The following is a 22333-nucleotide window of genomic DNA, read 5'->3' on the forward strand; positions in this document are numbered from 1 at the left end:
TAAAAAATGGGCTGAAGACCTTAACAGACACCCCACCAAAAAAGATATGCAGATGGCAAATAAGCATATGTAAAAAATGCTCCATATCATATATCATCTGGGAGACGCAAATTAAAACAACGAGATACTGTTGCACACCTATTAGAATAGCTAAAATTTGGAACACTGACAACACCAAATGCTGGCAAGGATTCGTGCTAACAGGAACTCTCATTCATTGCTATTGGGAATGTAAAATAGTACAGCCACTGTGGAAGACAGTTTGGTAGGTTCTTATAAAACAAAACATACTTTTACCATAATTCAGCAATTGTGTTCCTTGGTATTTACCTAAAGGAGTTTAAAACTTATGTCCACACAGAAACCTGCGCATGAATGTTTTTATCAGCTTTGTTCATAACTGCTAAAACTTGAAAGCATTCAAGATGTCCTTTAGTAGGTGGATAGGTAAATAAACTGTGGTGCATCCAGACAAGGAAATGTTATTCAGTGCTAAAAAGAAATGAGCTATTAAGCCATGAAAAGACATGGAGGAAGCTTAACTGCATATTACTAAGTTAAAGAAGCCAATATGAGAAGGCTACATACTATATGATTTCAATTATTTGACATTCTGGGGAAAGCAAAACTATGGGGACAATAAAAAGATTAATGGTGGCCAAGGACTGATGAGTTGGTGAAAGGATGAATAGGCAGAACACAGAGAATTTTGGGGGCAATGAAAATACTCTGTATGATATAATGATGGATACATATTATTATCCATTTGTCCAAATACCTAAAATATACAGCACCAAGAATGAACTATAAATTTACATTGTGGACTTTGGGTAATTATGATATGTCAGTGTAGGTTCAACAGTTGTAACAAATGTACCACTCTGATGGGGAAGTTGATAATGAGGGAGGCTATGCATGTGTAGGGTGGAAAATCTCTGTACCATCCCCTCAATTTGCTGTAAACTTATAACTGCTCTAAAAATTATCCTTAATGAAAAAATTCAGTCTTTTCACACGAACGGCAAGAATAATAAATCCATATTCTGAAATGTTTCTTTCCATTCACAATGCTCTAGTCTCACTTTTTCTCTTGTGCTGTTAGTTTTCTGTCAAAAAATGACCTATTCTGGCATTTTTCCTGTATTAGATAAAAGGGTCATTGAAGCTGGAGAATCTCTCTGTTATTCAGCTGAGATGTGAGGGACACACTTAAGTCCCCAGCACTTGAAAAGTCGCCCAACTCAAGCTATTGTTTTTGAACTAAGACCTCAACTTCATTATTGTTGTAGGCTGAAATGAGAAGGTCTTTAAGAGTACTCCATCGTTAAGAATAAAAACTGCCCCAGCAAAAGCTCAGGAAACAGTATTACTATTTTACAAAGATCTTTATAATTATTTATGGAGAATAAAGAAATATAAATAAGTGAAAATATGATGAGATCCTTGGGAAATTTTCTAAAATTTTGTAATTTTTCCATTCACCTAAGTGCATGGAGAAATTATGCAAACACCTATTAAGGGTCTACAATAAACCAATCATGACAATGCATACAAAGGTGAATTCAGCCTAGTCCATACCACTAGTGAGTTTTCAGTTAGTGGGATTGGGTGAGGCAAACTATATTTACATAATTAACTAGAGCCATACTCTTATAAGAACTGTACGAAAAGGAAGAATTAAATATATGGTGTAATTGTTTATAGGAATCATGCTCTGCTATTAATGAGAAAACTCTTCTGAGTCCTTGATCCACAACTAGCACGTAAGCTAACTTGGCTCTTAAATGACCAAGCATATGTCCACTGGAATTGGAGATGGTCCTGGAATTCCTCATCTAAGGCCATTCCACATTTGAGTTTTCTAAGGCAGCACCAAACCTAGTATAAGCTGGGTTTAGTACACCATACATAAATGAGTTGTAATAATAATTATAACACAATTTTAATAAGAGTAATAATGGGTAATATTTATTCATCTCTAAGAAAGTTACAGGCACTGTGCTAAGCATTTTACATTTCTTATCTCATTTAACTCTCACAATGGCCCTTTGAGATAGCTATTAATATTATCACCTCAATAAAAGATAAAATGAGGGTTAGGCAGGTTAAATCAGTTGCCAAAAATCACACAAGAGCAAGAGGTGTGGCAAGAATGCACCCCAACAGTCAGCTTCCAGAATCCCCATTCTTCCCCAAGACCAGTCCTGTCCATTATGTACGCCAGGGGAGAGCTCTCACACTCAGGCTGGATACCTTCTTCTGAATTTCGACCATTTCCCACACTGCTCCCTTTATCCCATCTGGGCATTCTATGGTACTGGTAATAGCATAGACTTAGAAGACAGATACAGTTAGGTCCAGATATTTTGCTGTCTTACCCAGGGCATGCCATTTTACCAATTTTAGAGTGATGGAGACAAATAATCACTTTGCATGTTGTTGTGAGGCTTAAATGATATAATATATAACAATGGAATTTTAATCAAAAGGACCACCTTAGCTGTTTCCTGAATACACTTGAACTTCTCCAGTTTTAGGTCTTTTCTTACTCATTTTCTTCTACCTGGAAGATCTTTCAAATTAAGTCATTTCTCAAAATATTCTCTATATGGAAAACATTTTAAGCTATCAAAATCCTAACCATCCTTCAAGTTCCAACTTATATTTCACTCCCTCTGTGACTCCATGACCCATCTCTTCCCTGAGGATTAAGCCTCCCTCCTGAATCCACTGGTTTTATTCTTAACACTTACCATAGTCTGCCTTGTATGAAATGGATGGGTTCATGGAGGGCTAGACCATAGCTTTTGTCACTTTGGCATCCTTGTTCTCTCCACCAGAGCCTTGCATAGTAATTAGTGTAGAATAGACACTCCATAGAGGTTTATTGAAGTGAGTTGTTTAGACTTAAACCATCGGAAACCTGATACTTAGGCAGATACATACAAATTAGGATGTTCTTATCCCCTGTAGAAATTATAGCTGACAGAATCAACTGCTGGTTGATAGCTCTTTACTCTGCTGTCTCTCTTACTTTGTGGACTTGAATAGTACAGAGGAACATTGTCTACATTATGGTATTAATCTATCTTTACTGCTGTTTGTTGTGTGTGTAGACAGAAAAGGGCAAATCAACAATAAGGCCTTTTAGGCAAAATAAGGCCTAAGCTTGTCATGACCTACTCAGTCATTATTCTGAGTATTCAATAGATTCATCCTGCCCATCACAAAATTGGTTATGCAGTCTATTGTCTTCATAATATCATTTTCATTTGCAATATTTGCTAAACAATGCTATTAATTAAATGTGTGCGTGTGTGTGTGCCTGGAGGATATTAATGTAATAATTTCTTAATGTTTGTGTATAAGACCCATAACATTTAGTAGCACTTTAAGTCTACTTAATATTGTAAAGTTTATATGACTGGAAATCAAATAGCAACCTGCTTAAAATTCTGCAGAGAAAATAGCCCAATATCTAAGAGATAGCCACTATTAAGTAGTCTTTGAGACAGAGTGACGGATAAGGTCTTCCACACTCTGATCTTTATGTTTTCAGCCCCATTTCTCAGTATTTCTTCAGATGACTCCCATAGTCCAAGTAAACCGCTATTTTTACTGCCAGTTCTCCTGCCTCCAAGCCCTTGAGCATACTGCCCAGAGCCACCATCAGCACCTGTCAAAAATTAAAAACTCTATGGCTCAGTTCAATTGCTGCCTCTTGAATCCCTCAACATTTAATAATAATTTTGGTCCTCTGCCTGTGTCACTTTAAGTGACTCATTTTCTCTCTCATAATAATAATAGGAAAGGGCTAAGCATGTTAAAAAGATTTTCTCATTTAATACTTGCATAGACCCTAAGAAGAAAGTACTAACATTCTGTTTATTTACAGTAAGAAAAGTGAAGATCAGAAAGGTCAAATAACTTGCCCAATAGCACCCAGCTTGAAATTGGCAGGGGTGGGATCCAAGCCTGGACCATCTGTCTCTAGAGACCAAATTGTTAACACTATTTTCTGCTAACATCCTTAAAGTGAGTACTATTGTGATCTGTATATTTTACCCCTGCTACTAACTCTGTGTTGCTTTGCAGCAAAACCTGTGTTCTATTTACATATAAGTGATTCTTTACATATAAGTAATTTGTATTCTTAATTTATATATAAATACCGTGTGCTCTCCATATCAAATTATAATCCTATTAGAATTTCCTCTTGCCTCTCAAAGGCTGCAAGGGGAAATAGGGACAAACAAAAGGAAATGTTCATTTCTGAGAGTAGAAATTCTCAACCACAAATTTACAACAAATATAAAATCTGATTTATTTAAATTTTTTAATGATTTCTATGAGACTGAAGAATACAGTTCAAGTATCTCAGTGGAGGCTTCTACAAGAAATATGAGCTGAGAAGAAAAACCAACATTTTTCAAGTATGTAAACATATATCATATAATTTGAATCAAATTAAAACTTAGAATATGTAGAAAGAGAAGATCCCTTAGATAATTACCTCTAAATAAAATGATCTGTAAACTCAGGGGCATGGGATATATTTTGTTCACTTTAAAAGAGTAGTTAAGTGCAGGGGGAGGTGAGAGGAAAACACAATTGAGAAATCCAAAGGCTTATACAAGACAGACTTTTAGAAGCAAGCAGCAACTTTTGTCTCCCCAGATTCTTGCCCCGTAAACACTGCAAGTGAGGCAAAACAAAAGAAATGAAATGAGGGGGTGCATGGAGAAATGAGTTCCTTGAAAATGAAAATATTGCTTGAAAATGTTTAGTTTATCTGTTTAGTTATTCCCTTTGCTTTGCTGTTACCATTAGAAGCATCTCTCCTCTAAGTCAGTCTCTGAAATAACCATTTTATTCACGGGTTGTTATTCTCCTTTTCAAGGATTTGCATTTATACAAGTTGCGACAAAGTTCTAGTGCGTTTAGAATAATCGGTTTTACCTCTCTTCTTCTCCATGTGGTGTCTTGATGATTAGGGATTGTTGGTTAACTGCTTTGAGTGTGTCAAAGCACTTTTTATTTTATTTTTTCAATTTAATTTAATTTAATTTTATATTGGAGTATAGCTGATTTGCAATGTTGTGTTAGTTTCAGGTGTACAGCAAAGTGATTCAGTTATACATATACATATATCCATTTTTTTCAGATTCTCTTCCCATATAGGTTATTACAGAATATTGAGTAGAGTTCCCTGTCAAAGCTGTTCATGAAATGAGTGCTATTCATACACAGCGGATGCTCCATTACAGTTTCAATATATGGGGAGCTTAAGGGAGAAGACTCACATGTATTGTTTCCTAAGATTATTCTGAAGGTCATATCTAAGAAACTACTATTTAGGGGGTCCCTTAAATAAAATGGTTGGATCTAACATTTTAAGATTTACATTTTAAGATTAATTTCGGAAATAGAAGTTAATAATAAGATGAATTATAATGTTATCCTTTCTTTTTACAAGCATTGCAAATAATTGGTTAAAATTTTACAGAGAAATTTGGAAATTTCTTGTTTTTCCTTTAATTATATGTAAAGTATAAATATCATAGCTAATAAACTGCTAACAATTTACACAACATGTCAACATACTGCCAGATTCAAAGTGAACATAAAATGTGTGTATGTGTGCATATTGTTATAACTGTTTGTAAATGTATTTCATATAATAGTGCTTATATGTATATAATAATGTAAACAAATAGGGATTACAGATAAAGAAGCCAAAAAAGAAAATGATGCCCACAATAGAGAAACCAGTTAGTATAGACCTTTTTTTTTTTTTAATTTACACTTTTCATAGAGCTCTAGACTGTTATGGTGGTAGAGACTTTTGGGTCTCTCTCCGGGCATTTAATAGTCAAAACAGATGTGAGATCCCAAATGACAAAGGCTGAATGTCACTCACTTTCAGTTCCAACTCTAATAAAATCATTGCTTTATATAGTACATAAATCTTGCCACCATCTACATTCCAAAATGCTTCTCTCCATACAAATAATTCAGTATGCTTTTATTTTATTTATTTGTAAAACTTCTTTTATTTATTCCCCCAAACAGATTTTTTAAATAGCTATAGTTACCAACACATAGGAAATGGTAGTATTACTTTCTGCAGATTTTTTTCACCAATTTTATAAAGTATTCAAAGCATATTCTAAGCCATCTAATTTATACAATTTAAAGGTACCATTTTTGCATGTGTTCTAATCATCAGATGCTTATGAATATAATCAAGGGTAATAAAAGCTCCTTCAGTCTTAATCTGATTGTGAAAATGCTTAAAAATAGTCACCGTTTCCTTGCCATTTCCGAATGTGATCCAAAAACACATGATAGACTAAACTTTCCTCTTTTCCACACCCTTACTCTTATTTCTGTATCCTATCAAACGTCAGAGAGATTGTGAAAGCAAGTGTTTTGTCTGTTACCTTGAAGTCAAGCTGTTAACAGTTCTGTGTGCGTCTTCCTTCAGCGGTGAGCTATCCTAAGGCAGTCTGAAAAACAGAAGTCACAAACAGGGAGGAGAGTTAGGTCCCACAGTAAGAATTTTCACATATATTTCAGTCCTACAGTGACAATGCTCTGAAAAGCAAGACAGTTCCAAAAGTAGCAGCAGGCTGCAGAATATTCATTTGCTTCCCCAAAATATATTGACTAAAATTTTACGGGAACTTGTTTGATATTTGGAGGAAAGCTTTCCAGTCAATAACGAATGTCTATAACCGAGGATCAAATCTGGAGCTTGAGGATCCACACAAAATGTTTTACTACAAATAAAAAAAATCCTGTTGCTGGAATGAATAAGCCGTATTTATTTATACCTTGCCCGTGAACATTTTGAAAGCTACAGATTCAGCAGTGACATATGGTGCATCCGAAAGGCCTAAAAAATCTTTTTTTTTTTTTGGACAGAGATGTTCCTTGGCTTTTTCTCACTATTCATGTTACTAGAGGCTGCTGTGATAAGACTATTTTTTATAGACTCTCAAAATAAAAGTCTGATAAAATACTACACTGTTTAGAAATTTCTATAATGCTATAATCTGTCTACTACTTTTAAACATGTGATTCAAATGAAAAGGTACATGGTGTAATATATACTTGCATCCCTCAATTTTAAATAAATTTAAATTCCAGACTTCTTTGTTAGAGTATTAAACTTCTACTCATTGCCCTAGTTCCTCTCTGTAAATACATCTTAGGAAAAGTAATTTTGAGATAGGTATTCCATTGAGATCTCAGATTATTAGAGGGTCAAGTCTAAACTGCTATTACCGCTATTAATCTTCCCCTCTCGGTGACAGCATTCCTTGTGGCAGTCTCTGAATCTTACAGATGCATTGCAGTTCAATCACCCAAAGGGAGTTTCAACTTTAAAAATATATCCTTTGTGCAGTGGAAGAATGTACTGTAATTTAGGGTGAAGGAAGGCAAGCCATTTTCTATAAGGTCATTTCAAATGGAAATCACAGTAAGTGTGAAACCCTTATTATTTATGGCTACAGTATCACAACATTACCAATCCTTTTTTATCCATTTGACAAGTTTTACTATAATTATGAAAATCAGCAAGTCATCCTGGAATTTTAGAAAACACACTACATTGGATAAGGACACAAGTTTTCCTCAATGTGGCTCCTGTTCTCTCTCCCTTGTTTTTTGCTGTTCAGTTGCTCATCTTATTTCAAATTGACTTTCATTTTATTTCAAATTGACTTTCATGGAATTATAGCATGCTGAACTGGAAAGGAATATTAAGAACATCATGCTGGGGGCTTCCCTGGTGGCGCAGTGGTTGAGAATCTGCCTGCTAATGCAGGGGACAGGGGTTCGAGCCCTGGTCTGGGAAGATTCCACATGCCACGGAGCAACTAGGCCCGTGAGCCACAACTACTGAGCCTGCGCGTCTGGAGCCTGTGCTCCACAACAAGAGAGGCCACGATAGTGAGAGGCCCACGCACCGCGATGAAGAGTGGCCCCCGCTTGCCGCAACTAGAGAAAGCCCTCGCACAGAAACGAAGACCCAACACAACCAAAAATAAATAAATTAATTAATTAATTAAAAAAAAAAGAAAGAACATCATGCTGCTCATGAGGAAACCAAAACATAGAGGCTTGGAGTGATTTAGCTAAAGGCAGACAGAGAAGTGATGGAAGCACCTGATTTTCTTCTGGGTTTTGCTACTTTTTATCATTAAATGATATAATGTATATGCCTGTGATCAAAATAACTTCTAGACTTTAAACAACAATAAAACTGCTATCATGTGACTAACAAAGGTACCCAAACATCCTCTAGCCATTTGATTTCCTCAGTGTTACGCAGTTTTCCTAAGTTATATACTTAATCCTATATCCTTGATAGTTTTTAAACATCTCAGCCTTTATGCTCTCTGTGACTCCTGAAATTCAAAAAGCTGGTAATTTTTGGATTTTGGCATCATGAACAAATGAATCAATGTTTTTCTTTTTATCTCTCTTATTAGGGAAAGAACAGAGAGATTTAGTGATAGATACTATGTTAGGAATTATGCAGTGTTTCAATCCTAGTTCACCCAATTTCAAACAGTTTCCAAAGAGGGCATAGAACACTCTAAGAAACAATGACTTGGGAGGAATTCTACTATTGTTGTTGTTATATTAATTAATTAATTAGTTAATTAATTTTATATTGGAGTATAGTTGCAGCAAGGTAAATCAGCCATATGTATATATACATTCCCTCTTTTTTGGATTTCCTTCCCATTTAGGTCACCACAGAGCACCGAGTAGAGTTCCCTGTGCTATACAGTAGGTTCTCATTAGTAATCTATTTTATACATAGTAGTGTATATATGTCAATCCCAATCTCCCAATTCATCCCACCCTCCCTTTCCCCCTTGGTATCCATATGTTTGTTCTCTACCTCTGTGTCTCTATTTCTGCTTTGCAAATAGTTTCATCTGTACCATATTTCTAGATTCCATATATATGTATTAATAATGATATTTGTTTTTCTCTTTCTGAGTTATTTCCCTCTGTATGACAGTCTCTAGGTCCATCCATGTCCCTGCAAATGACAGAGCTTAGTTCCTTTCTAAGGCTGAGTAATATTCCATTGTATATATGTGACACATCTTCTTTATCCATTCCTCTGTTGATGGACATTTAGGTTGCTTCCACGACCTGGCTATTGTAAATAGTGCTGCAATGGACATTGGGATGCATGTGTCTTTTTGAATTATGGTTTTCTCAGGATATGTGCCCAGGAATGGGATGGTTGGGTCATATGGTAGTTCTATTTTTAGTTTCTAAGGAACCTCCATACTGTTCTCCATAGTGACTGTATCAATTTACATTCCCATCAACAGTGCAAGAGGGTTCCCTTTTCTCCACACCCTCTCCAGCATTTATTGTTTGTAGATTTTTTTTTATACAGCAGGTTCTTATTAGTTATCCATTTTATATGCATTAGTGTATATATGTCAATCCCAACATTGATTGATTCCTCTCCCTTTTTTTCTTGATGAGTCTGGCTAAAGTTTTATTAATTTTGATTATCTTCTCAAAGAACCAGCTTTTAGTTTCATTGATCTTTGCTATTGTTTTCTTCATTTCTATTTCATTTATTTCTCTTCTAATCTTTATGATTTCTTTCCTTCTACTAACTTTGGGTTTTGTTTGTTCTTCTTTCTCTAGTTCCTTTAGGTGTAAGGTTAGATTGTTTATTTGAGATTTTTCTTATTTCTTGAGGTAGGATTGTATTGCTATAAACTTCCCTCTTAGAACTGATTTTGCTGCATTCCATAAGGTTTGGGTCATTGTGTTTTCATTGTCATTTGTTTCTAGGTATTTTTTGATTTCCTCTTTGATTTCTTCAGTGATCTCTTCGTTATTTAGTAGCATATTGTTTAGCCTCCACGTGTTTGTTATTTAAAGTTTTTTTTTTCCTGTAATTGATTTCTAATCTCATAGTGCTGTGGTCAGAAAAGATGTTTGATATTTTTTCAATTTTCTTAAATTTACCAAGGCTTAATTTGTGACCCAAGATGTGATCTATCCTGAATACTGTTCCTTGTGCACTTGAGAGGAAAGTGTATTCTGCTGCTTTTGGATGGAATGTCCTATAAGTATCAATTAAGTCTATCTGGTCTAATGTGTCATTTAAGCCTTGTGTTTCCTTTTTAATTTTCTGCCTGGATGATCTATCCACTGCTGTGAGTAGTGTTTAAGTCCCCTCACTATTATTGTGTTACTGTCGATTTCCCCTTTTATGGCTGTTAGCATTTGCCCTATATATTGTTCCTATGTTGGGTGCATAAACATTTACTATTGTTATATCTTCTTGTTAGAATGATCCCTTGATCATTATGTAGTGTCCTTCCTTATCTCTTGTAATAGTCTTTATTTTAAAGTCTATTTTGTCTGATATGAGTATTGCTACTCCAGCTTTCTTTTGATTTCCATTTACATGGAATATCTTCTTCCATCCCCTCACTTTCAGTCTGTATGTGTCCCTAGGTCTGAAGTGGGTCTCTTGTAGACAGCATATATACAGGTCTTGTTTTTGTATCCATTCAGCCAGTCTGTGTCTTCTGGTTGGAGCATTTAATCCATTTATGTTTAAGGTAATTACTGATATGTATGTCCCTATTACCATTTTCTTAATTGTTTTGGGTTTGTTTTTGTAGGTCTTTTCCATCTTTTGTGTTTCCTGCCTAGACATGTTCCTTTAGCATTTGTTGTAAAGCTGGTTTGGTGGTGCTGAATTCTCTTAACTTTTGCTTGTCTGTAAAGCTTTTGATTTCTCCATTGAATCTGAATGAGATCCTTTCTGGGTAGAGTGATCTTGGTTGTGGGTTTTTCCCTTTCATCTTTAAATATGTCCTGCAACTCCCTTCAGGCCTGCGGAGTTTCTGCTGAAAAAATCAGCTGATAACCGTATGTGGATTCCCTTGTATGTTATTTGTTGCTTTTCATATTTTTTCTTTGTATTTAATTTCTGTTAGTTTGATTAATATGTGTCTCAGTATGTTTCTTCTTGGATTTATCCTGTATGGGACTCTCTGTGCCTCCTGGACTTGGGTGACTCTTTCCTTTCCCATGTTAGGAAAGTTTTCGACTATAATCTCTTCAAGTATTTTCTCAGACCCTTTCTCTTTCTCTTCTTCTTCTGGGATCCCTGTAATGTTGTCCCAGAGGTCTCTGAGACTCTCCTAATTTCTTTTCATTCTTTTATCTTTATTCTGCTCCACAGCAGTTATTTCTACCATTCTATATTCTAGTTCATTTATGCGTTCTTCTGCCACAGTTATTCTGCTATTGATTCCTTCTAGTGTATTTTTCATTTCAGTTATTGTGTTGTTCATCACTGACTGTTTGTTCTTTAGTTGCTGTAAGTCCTTCTTAAACATTTCTTGTGTCTTTTCAATCCATGTCTCCGTTCTATTTCCGAGATCTTGGATCACCTATACTATCATTACTCTGAATTCTTTTTCAGGTAGATTGCCTATTTCTGCTTCATTTATTTGATCTTGTTGGTTTTTACCTTGCTCCTTCATCAGCAATATATTTCTCTGTCATCTCATTTTGTCTAACTTACTGTGTTTGGGGTCTCCTTTCCGCAGGCTGCAGGGTTGTAGTTCTTCTTGCTTCTGTTGTCTGCCCCCTGGTAGATGAGGTTGGTCCAAGGGCTTGTGTAGGATTCCTGGTGGAAGAGACTGGTGCCTGCACTCTGGTGGGTGGAGCTGAGTCTTTTCCTTCTGATGGGCAGGGCCACGTCAAGTGTTGTGTTTTGGTGTGTCTGTGAATTTAGTATGACTGTAGGCAGCCTGTCTGCTGATGGGTGCTGTTGTGTTCCTGTCTTGCTAGTGGTTTGGAGTGAAGCGTCCAGCACTGGAGCCTGCAGGCAGTTGGGTAGAGCCAGGTCTTCGTATCAAGATGGCTACTCTCTCAGGCTGGGGAGGGGTACAGCAGCTACAACTGAGGTGTGTGTGAAGTGCCTGCATCAGCAGAGACCTTATATTATTATTATTAATTATTCTAATTCTTGATCAGTAAATAAATGTGTGGAACCAACATTGTCCCTCGTTGAAATTATTTTTAAAATAGAAATAATGATACCACCTTGTTTAATCAAATTTTTGACGATTAAAGGAGTTCGTAAATTGTAATACCCCTAGAAACTGCAAATACATCTGCATTCCTAAAGCCTATATTCTGAAGTATGAAATAACAATTCTACATAATTTATCAATTTTTTCTATTATTTTCTTTTTAAGAGACTTTGTTTTGATACTTATTTCATATGTTAGGCACAGTACTAATGAGTTACAGGATACAAAATTGAATATAATATGGTTTCTACTCTCAAAAATGGTTCAATCTATACTTCTAAATAAGAGACATTTAAACAAATAAAAGTAAAGTGGTAAATCAATCATTTGATACAAATGCAGAATGCTACAAAAAGAATATGCTATAGTAATGTGAATAAAACAACGTGACTGTAAGTGGTAAATCAAGGATGATACAAATGCAGAATGCTACAAAAAGAATGTGCTATAGTAATGTGAAAAAAACAACGTGACTGTAGTGTGGGCTACATAGAGAACATTTCATAGATGAAACACTCCAATAATATTTATAATATTGATAGCTTATATTCTCTCAGCACTTTCTGTATGCCACATACAGTGCTAAGCATTTAACAAATAATATTTCCTTATAGCAATAATAATTCCCATTTTGCAAAAGCGGAGACTAAAGACTAACTATATAATTAGGCTCACACCAAGAGGTTATATAACTTATCCAAAAACGTACAACATGTATATGGGAAAGGTAAGATTGAAATGAGCATAGCCTTATTCAAAAGTCCACATATACAACTGTGTTTAGTGAAAAAGACTAATTGGAGCTAGTTTGTAGATGTTTATTGAATCTTATTTTAGAAAATTTGAAATTTATTCTGTAGCCAAAAGAATACAACACACAATACCATTTACTCATTGTGTCATCAAGTTAAAATTCAAATTTTGGAGCTCCAAGATTGCCTTATAAAATACTCTGTATCCCAACTCAGAATTTTAAAGCCAGAAATATTATCAAAGGTAATGAAGCTATAAAAAACACATTCAATTAAACAATTTTTTATCATGAATACAGATTCACTTTGCAATAATGTTTTCTTACAATGTTTTCCTTTAAATAAAATAAGGTGGTATAACTCCAATATTTAGTTTTTATTCAAATTTTAATCAAAATTAACTAGGATAATTTTAATAATCAAGTATTACAAAAGGGCTAATAGAAAGGCAATGATTCACTGCCCTACCATGTATTTTCACCAGTCTTGCTCCTCAGAGGTAACCAATAAGCCTAAATGACAATTTTATTCTACTATATCTTGATTTATGAATTTAGGCCTTGTCTCTTAATTTTACACTAAGAGGTAAGAATTTACCTTACTTGTACTATCACCCCATCTTTTTAAATCCAGTAGTTATGTCACTATTCTAAATTTCTTGTTATTTCAACATTTAGATAACATACCTACACCCTAATTTTTTCACTTCATCATCCATAGACTCCCCATGTGCTTCCCTATCCATAGACACACAAATAGCTCTCCATTTAGGAAGCAACACCAATGACACTTCCAAGGCCTAGCTCTTATACATTTCTTTTACATTTTTAGAGTAATTAACTTTTATATTCTATTTGGAAACCATAGCTATCTTTCAAGATTCGACTATAGATTGAGTCTAAAAATTGGCAACCAAATCACATCTATGGTAAAGTAAATATTCTCTACTAAAAAATGAAGATTTGTGCTAGAATTATCTTTCTTCTCTCTGGGTCCAAAGTCATAATTCCTATACTTCTCTGTTCTTACCACTAAATTTTATAGGATTCTTATGACTTATGCTAGCTGCCCTGAATTCATTTGTGTTTCCCCAAGCTAGCTCTAGGGTATTCTAAGTGATTATGAGGAGAGAAAGAAAATAACTTACTTTTCAAAGACTTTCAATTAGACCACTTGTTTTATTACCACATGTTACCATCATTATCTGGCCCATTGGTCTTCTCTGAGTCCAGAGCCTCACTGATGTTCAGTGGACCAGACTGATTGTCTCAGCCTTCAGTTCACCCTGGGCATAGTACATCTTTCACCTTTCTGTGCTATGTATCAATCAACATTCTTCCATCTTCATTCTGTCTACTAATATGTCTACTGAAATCTTTGGTTTATCATTTCTCTCCTATAAATATCTGTGTGAAGGTTTGCAAATTTGTACTTTTTCTTTGACGTAAATCAGTAACATATGAACATTTATTTATGATGAAAAATGCATCCAGACTCTGAAAATATAAACCAATAATGCTGAAATATATTTGTTTGAAAAGCACAGTGTTGGAATGTCCTACATATGCAAATATACATATTTGCAACCTCTAGATATTCTCATGACCTCCTTCAGTTATGAACTGAAATTTTGACAATTCTCTCAAGGAATAGCTGACATGAATTCAAAGTAGTATGTATAAACCCCATTTGTACCACAGGAAAATCATCAAAGTAGTTGTCTTCTGTTAAATAGGCCAGACTCATCCAACTTGGACAATAGGTTTAAATTGTTAATTTATAGATTAGAGTAATAGTGTAGAAAAACTCAAGGCTAGGTTATCTTTTTTTCAAGGTGTCCCTAAGCAGACTTTGTTAGCTATTCAGCCATTTGATCAATGTTTCAGCTACAGACTGACAATTCCATTTCACATTTTCATCTATCATCTTTGGTCAATTTCCTCTGGGTTTTAAGACCCTCACATATAATCACGTAACAAAGTGGGGCACTGCAATTCCCCAGTTGTGTGTTTGAAAAAAATGATTCACTTTTATCATGTTGCCATTGTGTATATAGAATTTGTATAACTTTTTGTATTTGCTTCTATAGGATAGACTTAGAAGATAATTGAGTCTAAAATCTAGCATTTGTCTAGTAGCCTTAAATTCTTCGAAATAATGGCATAGTGTTCTCCCCTTATCCTATGGGGATGTTTGTAACTCTAATTGGTTACATCAGTCCACCTCACTTCCAATAGGTCTCCAAGTGTAATTTGGTTTTGGAAACAAATTTTAAGATCCCTTCCAGCTTTTATATCAAAGACTCACAACAAATATCCACTGCTTTCCAATGAGAGGCACCACAGTATTTTACCACTATAACTTTTTAGGATACAGCCAAATATTTCTCTTTACATTGTCTGAAAATATTTGTAAAATAACAGAATAAATAATCCCTATATCTCCTTCAAACATGGTATACTTAGATCCATAATCTTTTATATAATCCTGCTTCTGTGTTGACCAATAATTACCAAATGTTACTCAGAGCTCTATCCATAACATCTACCTTCTTTTCTTGTCCGAGCTAAAAGAGTTGTTTTGATATTATGAAACCAAAGAGACAAAGGTAATCTGAGTCCTCAGTTTATTTTGATCACACTTAGTTTCTCACAAAATATTATTCATTCAGGCTGGGAGAACTTGTTATTACAGAGGTTCCTTTCAGCTCAAGAACAAACTATTTATGTTCCAATTGAGACAGTGAGTTTCTGTACCAAATCAAACAATGTTTCCCTGAATGGAATTCTACTAGTCCTTAGTACTTTTGAGAAAGTCTTCTAAATCTCTCATAGATGAGTGCATATAATTCTATAATACCAGCAGATTGAAGTGTTCATATCTGCTCAAGAAAATATGAGAAGTCCCCCAAACAAGATACTTCTACCCAGGAATGATGAAGGACTTAAACTGATTAGTCTTGTAAGGCTGAATGACACATTTATTGCAAGCTGTTAAACAGGATTTTTTAGGATGAATGTGTTGGATGTCTTTTTGCTCTAGTCTTATCATCGTCCTATTCTATAATAAAGGTTATTCCTCCTTTAAGACTATTTGGTGTGAAACACACTAGTATTTGGGAGTGACTATCATCTAAAGAGGCAATTCTTAACTTCAGTGCTTTGATATCACTCTTGTCTTCGCCGGTTTTGAAGTGCATTGAAAATAATGTTACTAATGATAAAGTACATATTTAAAAATAATTTTAAAAGGTTCAAGTTATCCCAATAACAGTTTTATTCTACTTGCATTTTATTCTGTTCTACTTGAATGAGAGACAAAGCGGTGAAGTATTAATAACTTCACACAGCCTATGGAATTGGTTGGAATTGAGAACATCCTATGTTATAGACAGTAGTGGGTAACTGTTAATTCATGTACTTTATTTGTACTTTATTTTTCTTTAGAATCTTGTTTGTTTCATCAAGCTGAGGGTACTCATGGGAATGTTCTTCCCACATGCATACCAATTGTTATATTTTCTCTTTGCCTCCTTTGATTCAGAATATCGCTTTCTTGAGAAACTCACTGTATTACCTCTTTACCCTCTCAACTGGATCCTTCTCATCAGTATTGAAACATGGTCGGGGCTCTCCTATTAAAAGAGAAATTTAAGTCCCAGCAAAAACAACAAAAGAATCTTCCTTTGAATCCATATCTTCTCTCTTCCTCCTCTTCCTTATCTACCTATTCAAGGCCATTTTTGAAAAACCTTACTTTATACTACACTAGTCATTTCCTAACTTCCTACTAGTTATTGTTTAAAACATTCCAGCCTGGCTTCCATTACTCTCTTGAAATATGCCCTCTAAGGTCACCAAGGAGCACCAAATCACAATGAACACTGTTCAGCCCGAGTGCAATATGAATTTTGGCAGCATTTGGTATAGTTTATCATTCCCTCGTTCTATAAACTCTTGTTTCCCTTTTCTTGTATGACCCAGCACACTCCTGAGTTAGTCCCTGCCTTTTTGGTTATGTGCTTAACCTGTCAATTAAATATATGGACTTCTTCAAGGTTTACTCATAGCTTGTTTTTTCTTCTCACACTAAACATTTTTCCTAGAGAATTTTATTTGGCTACTACATATGTGCAGATGACTTTCAAATTGATGTCTCCATCCTAGACTTCTTCATATACTTGCCATCTCCACTTGAATATCTCCAAAACCAAATATATTCTTGCCTCCATTCTAACCTACCTGGTCATATCCTATTCTCCCCTACCTCAATGTAACACCCCACCATCCATTCAAGTCACGTAAGCTGGATATCTTGACATCTCCTTTTTCTCAACAATTACACCCTATTTCCAATTCATTATTAACTCCTGTCTATTCTACTTTATAAGTCTCTTAAATCTATTCTTTATTTTCTATCTTTAAGGCCACTATTCTAACCTAAGTAAACTACCCAAATCTCTGCAAAAACTTTAGGCTGGTTTCTCCATCATCCATTCTGGTCCTCATCTATCAAATTCTCCTGTTACAGTCAGTGTTAATTTTGAATCACAAATCATATTATCTTATACACATTCTTTAAAGAATTCAACATCTTTCTATTGTGTTCAAGATAAAGAATAAACCTTAATGTGGTCTTGAAGGGTGCTGTACAGTCTGGCCCTCTACATTTTAGTCTCATCCTATAGCTTTTGGCCCTCTGCCAACCACACTGCACAGAGCACACATACATTTCTCTCTTCCAGGAATGATAATTCATAGAATCCTTTTTTTTCCCATGTAGGCTATGCAATCAATGCTCAATTTATTGTAATGATCAGCACTGTGTTATGCACAAATGGCAGAAGTACTTTTGTCTTCAACTGTTGAGACTGATCACCTTGTAATTTAACTACTTCTTTTAGATCTCTACACAGTGTTCTATGTATTAGTTGGTCTTTTGCCATCATAAAGTAAGAATTTTTGATCACTAAGAATTTTTCTGAAGTGCTGACATCAGGGAGAGGAACTCAGGGAGCAGAGCCCAGTTTAGAAACTGATCTTGCTAATGAGGTGGTGATGAAGAAAGCCTTCCTTATGCACCAACCATTCTTATGTGTTCTGTATATTTCACGGTCCAACCATTCATGTTTCAATCACAAAATAAACAGAAAGACTCACTTTCATATTGCTTCCTCTACTATGTTTTCATCAGATTTCGCCCTTGGAAATCAAGATAATATCTTTTAAATGTTTGAAAAATATCGCTTTTGGACACTGTGATTGAATGGAGAATTTGCTCCTTCCATACTATCCCCAATGCCAACATTAGAGCCAGTTTAAAGCATAAATAAAATAGAATCTCAGCCTGAAATCACCCACTGTCTATAACCAAATCATTTTAAGACCATTATAAAATCTTGTTAATTATACTTAAGAAATATATATATTTTTTAAAATTTCTGCTCTTCTATTAATCTAGTCCATTCCAAGCCCTCATTGTATCTCACCTGCGTTTATCTCTGATCTGTTCTCTTGGCCTATGGCGTCTCTCTTCTTCAATATATTCTGTGCACTGATGCTATCAACATTATCTCAGTCTTTTTCTAATTAAAAAGAAAAAGTCTCTTTCACTGCTTTCCCAATGTACCAGGTCTTTCCACAAACTAGTAACTCTAAACATGATGTTCCCTCTGTCTGAATACTCTTTCCCTCCTCTTTCTTCTTGTCAAACTCTTGCCCACTCTTCAAAAGTGAGCACAAATATCACCACCTGTGTGATGCCTTCTCCATGTGCCCCAGGCAGAGTTAGTCATTCCTTCGTGATTGTTCCCTGAGTATACTGTTATTTCATGGGTGTAGTGCTGTTGTTTAATTTTTAGTGCATTTTCATTAGACTATAACCTCTGTAAGGACAAAAACTCTCTTATTCATCTTCACATACAAAACACATTGCCTTGCACATAGTAGGAACTCTCTATCTATACATTGACTAAATGCAAGAAGGGGTGTAATAAAATGATTTGAAATATGACATATTAAAAATCGTATATAACTTTCCCAAAGGTGAAAATAATTCTTTCTAAAACAGAAAAATAAGGAACAACAAAAAACTCAGATTAAAAAAGTATGAAATGTCCAGCCACAAGAGCTAGTACCAGTGTACATTATTGGGAAACTACTGAAGAGAAAGAATCACATATAGATACTCCCTGGGGAAATGTGGCTAGTTAGAGAGACACCTGACAAAATGCCATGGCCAATTTTCCTCTTTGGGAAAATAAAAAAATAAACTTCATCTGGCCTGTTTTCAGACACTCATTTGAACCCTGCATAACATAGCTAACCAGTACCCGAATTTTTCTGCCTAGCTACTTACTAGAAAAGTCAGGGCTTCCTTTCCAAAGAGGACCAACCAATTTAATTTGAAAGTGTTAGATCTTTTCAACTATGTATGAACAGGAGATCCAGCAGCAAATATGACATTGTTCTCAGTTTGTGGAACTGCATCCACACTGAAATAAATATAATTAGTAAAAGGATAATAAAAATGTATAAAATAGTATACATAATATACATTGATTTCATATTATAGGACTCTTCTATGGACGAGAATAGGGGATTAAAAGTGGTTTGTTGAAGACCTCCCTGTTAGTTAGGATTAGAAACTAGTTTTTTAAATTTTACATCCAGGGCTTTTCCTCTAGATATTTATTGTTATCCCTCAAAGCATGGAATACATATTGCAAAGACTAGAGTTAAATATCATTTCAAACTAATGTTTTTTTAAATATGGACATAGATAAAATATGAACACAATATTTCTTATAAAATGAGTTTTAATTTCTCATAAACTATTTAAGAACTTTCAATTTTTAAAATCAATCCCCAAGTTATAATCAAAAATTTAAAACTGTATGAAACACTTTTTTTCTTGACTTCTCATTAGCTTTTTTTTAAATTATATTTTATTTATCTTTTTATACAGCAGGTTCTTATTAGTCATCAATTTTATCCACATCAGTGTATACATGTCAATCCCAATCGCCCAATTCATCACACCCACCCGCACCACCCGCTGCTTTCCCCCCTTGGTGTCCGTATGTTTGTTCTCTACATCTGTGTCTCAACTTCTGCCCTGCAAACCGGTTCATCTCCACCATTTTTCTATGTTCCACATATATTCATTAATATAAGATGTTTGTTTTTCTCTTTCTGAATAACTTCACTCTGTATGACAGTCTCTAGATCGATCCACGTCTCAACAAATGACCCAATTTCGTTCCTTTTTATGAGTGAGTAATATTCCATTGTATATATGTACCACATCTTCTTTATCCATTCATCTGTCGATGGGCATTTAGGTTGCTTCCATGACCTGGCTATTGTAAATAGTGCTGCAATGAATATTGGGGTGCATGTGTCTTTTTGAATTATGGTTTTCTCTGGGTATATGCCCAGTAGTGGGATTGATGGATCATAAGGTAACTCTATTTTTAGTTTTTTAAGGAACCTCCATACTGTTCTCCATAGTGGCTGTATCAATTTACATTCCCACCAACAGTGCAAGAGGGTTCCCTTTTCTCCACACCCTCTCCAGCATTTGTGGTTTGTAGATTTTCTGATGACGTCCATTCTAACTGGTGTGAGGTGATACCTCATTGAAGTTGTGATTTGCATTTCTCTAATAATTAGTGATGTTGAACAGCTTTTCATGTGCTTCTTGGCCATCTGTATGTCTTCTTTTGAGAAATGTCTGTTTAGGTCTTCTGCTTATTTTTGGATTGGGTTGTTTGTTTTTTTTAATATTGAGCTGCCTGAGCTGTTTATATATTTTGGAGATTAGTTCTTTGTCCGTCGATTTGTTTGCAAATATTTTCTCCCATTCTGAGGGTTGTCTTTTCGTCTTGTTTATGGTTTCCTTTGTTGTGTAAAAGCTTTGAAGTTTCATTAGGTTCCATTTGTTTATTTCTGTTTTTATTTCCATTACTCTAGGAGGTGGATCAAAAAAGATCTTGCTGTGATTTATGTAAAAGAGTGTTCTTCTATGTTTTCCTCTAAGAGTTTTATAGTGTCCAGTCTTACATTGAGGTCTGTAATCCATTTTGAGTTTATTTTTGTGTATGGTGTTAGGAAGTTTTCTAATTTCATTCTTTTACATGTAGCTGTCCAGTTTTCCCAGCACCACTTATTGAAGAGACTGTCTTTTCTCCATTGTATATCCTTGCCTCCTTTGAAATAGATTAGTTGACCATAGGTGCATGGGTTTATCTCTGGGCTTTCTATCTTGTTCCATTGATCTATATTTCTGTTTTTGTGCCAGTACCATATTGTTTTGATTACTGTAGCTTTGTATTATAGTCTGAAGTCAGGAAGTCTGATTCCTCCAGCTCCACTTTTTTCCCTCAAGACTGCTTTAGCTATTCGGGGTCTTTTGTGTCTCCATACAAATTTTAAGATTTTTTGTTCTAGTTCTGTAAAAAATACACTTGGTAATTTGATAGGGATTGCATTGAATCTGTAGATTGCTTTGGGTAGTATAGTCATTTTCAAAATATTGATTCTTCCATTCCAACAGCATGGTATATCTCTCCATCTGTTGGTATCATCTATAATTTCTTTCATAAGTGTCTCATAGTTTTCTGAGTACAGGTCTTTTGTCTCCCTAAGTAGGTTTATTCCTAGGTATTTTATTCTTTTTGTTGCAATGGTAAATGGGAGTGTTTCCTTAATTTCTCTTTCAGATTTTTCATCATTAGTGTATAGGAATGCAAGAGATTTCTGTGCATTAATTTTGTTTCCTGCAACTTTACCAAATTCATTGATTAACTCTAGTAGTTTTCTGGTGGCATCCTTAGGATTCTCTATGTATAGTACCATGTCATCTGCAAACAGTGACGGTTTTACTTCTTCTTTTCAATTTGTACTCCTTTTATTTCTTTTTCTTCTCTGATTGCCATGGCTAGGACTTCCAAAACTATGTTGAATAATAGTGGTGAGAGTGGACGTCCTTGTCTTGTTCCTGATTTTAGAAGAAATGCTTTCAGTTTTTCACCATTGAGAATGATGTTTGCTGTGGGTTTGTCATATATGGCCTTTATAATGTTGAGGTAGGTTCCCTCTCTGCCCACTTTCTGGAGAGTTTTTATCGTAAGTGGGTGTTGAATTTTGTCAAAAGATTTTTCTGCATCTATTGAGATGATCATATGGTTTTTCTCAAATTGATTTGTGTATATTGAAGAATCCTTGCAGCCCTGGGATAAATCCCACTTGATCATGTTGTATAATCCTTTTAATGTGCTGTTGGATTCTGTTTGCTAGTATTTTGTTGAGGACTTTTGTGTCTATATTCATCAGTGATATTGGTCTGTAAGTTTCTTTTTTTGTAGTATCTTTTTCTGGTTCTGATATCAGGATGATGGTGGCCTCATAGGATGAGTTTGGGAGTGTTCCTTCCTCTGCAATTTTTTGGAAGAGTTTGAGAAGGATGGAT

The sequence above is a fragment of the Balaenoptera physalus genome (assembly GCF_965194825.1).
Source record: "Balaenoptera physalus genome assembly, chromosome: 4".
Classification (NCBI taxonomy): Eukaryota; Metazoa; Chordata; class Mammalia; order Artiodactyla; family Balaenopteridae; genus Balaenoptera; species Balaenoptera physalus.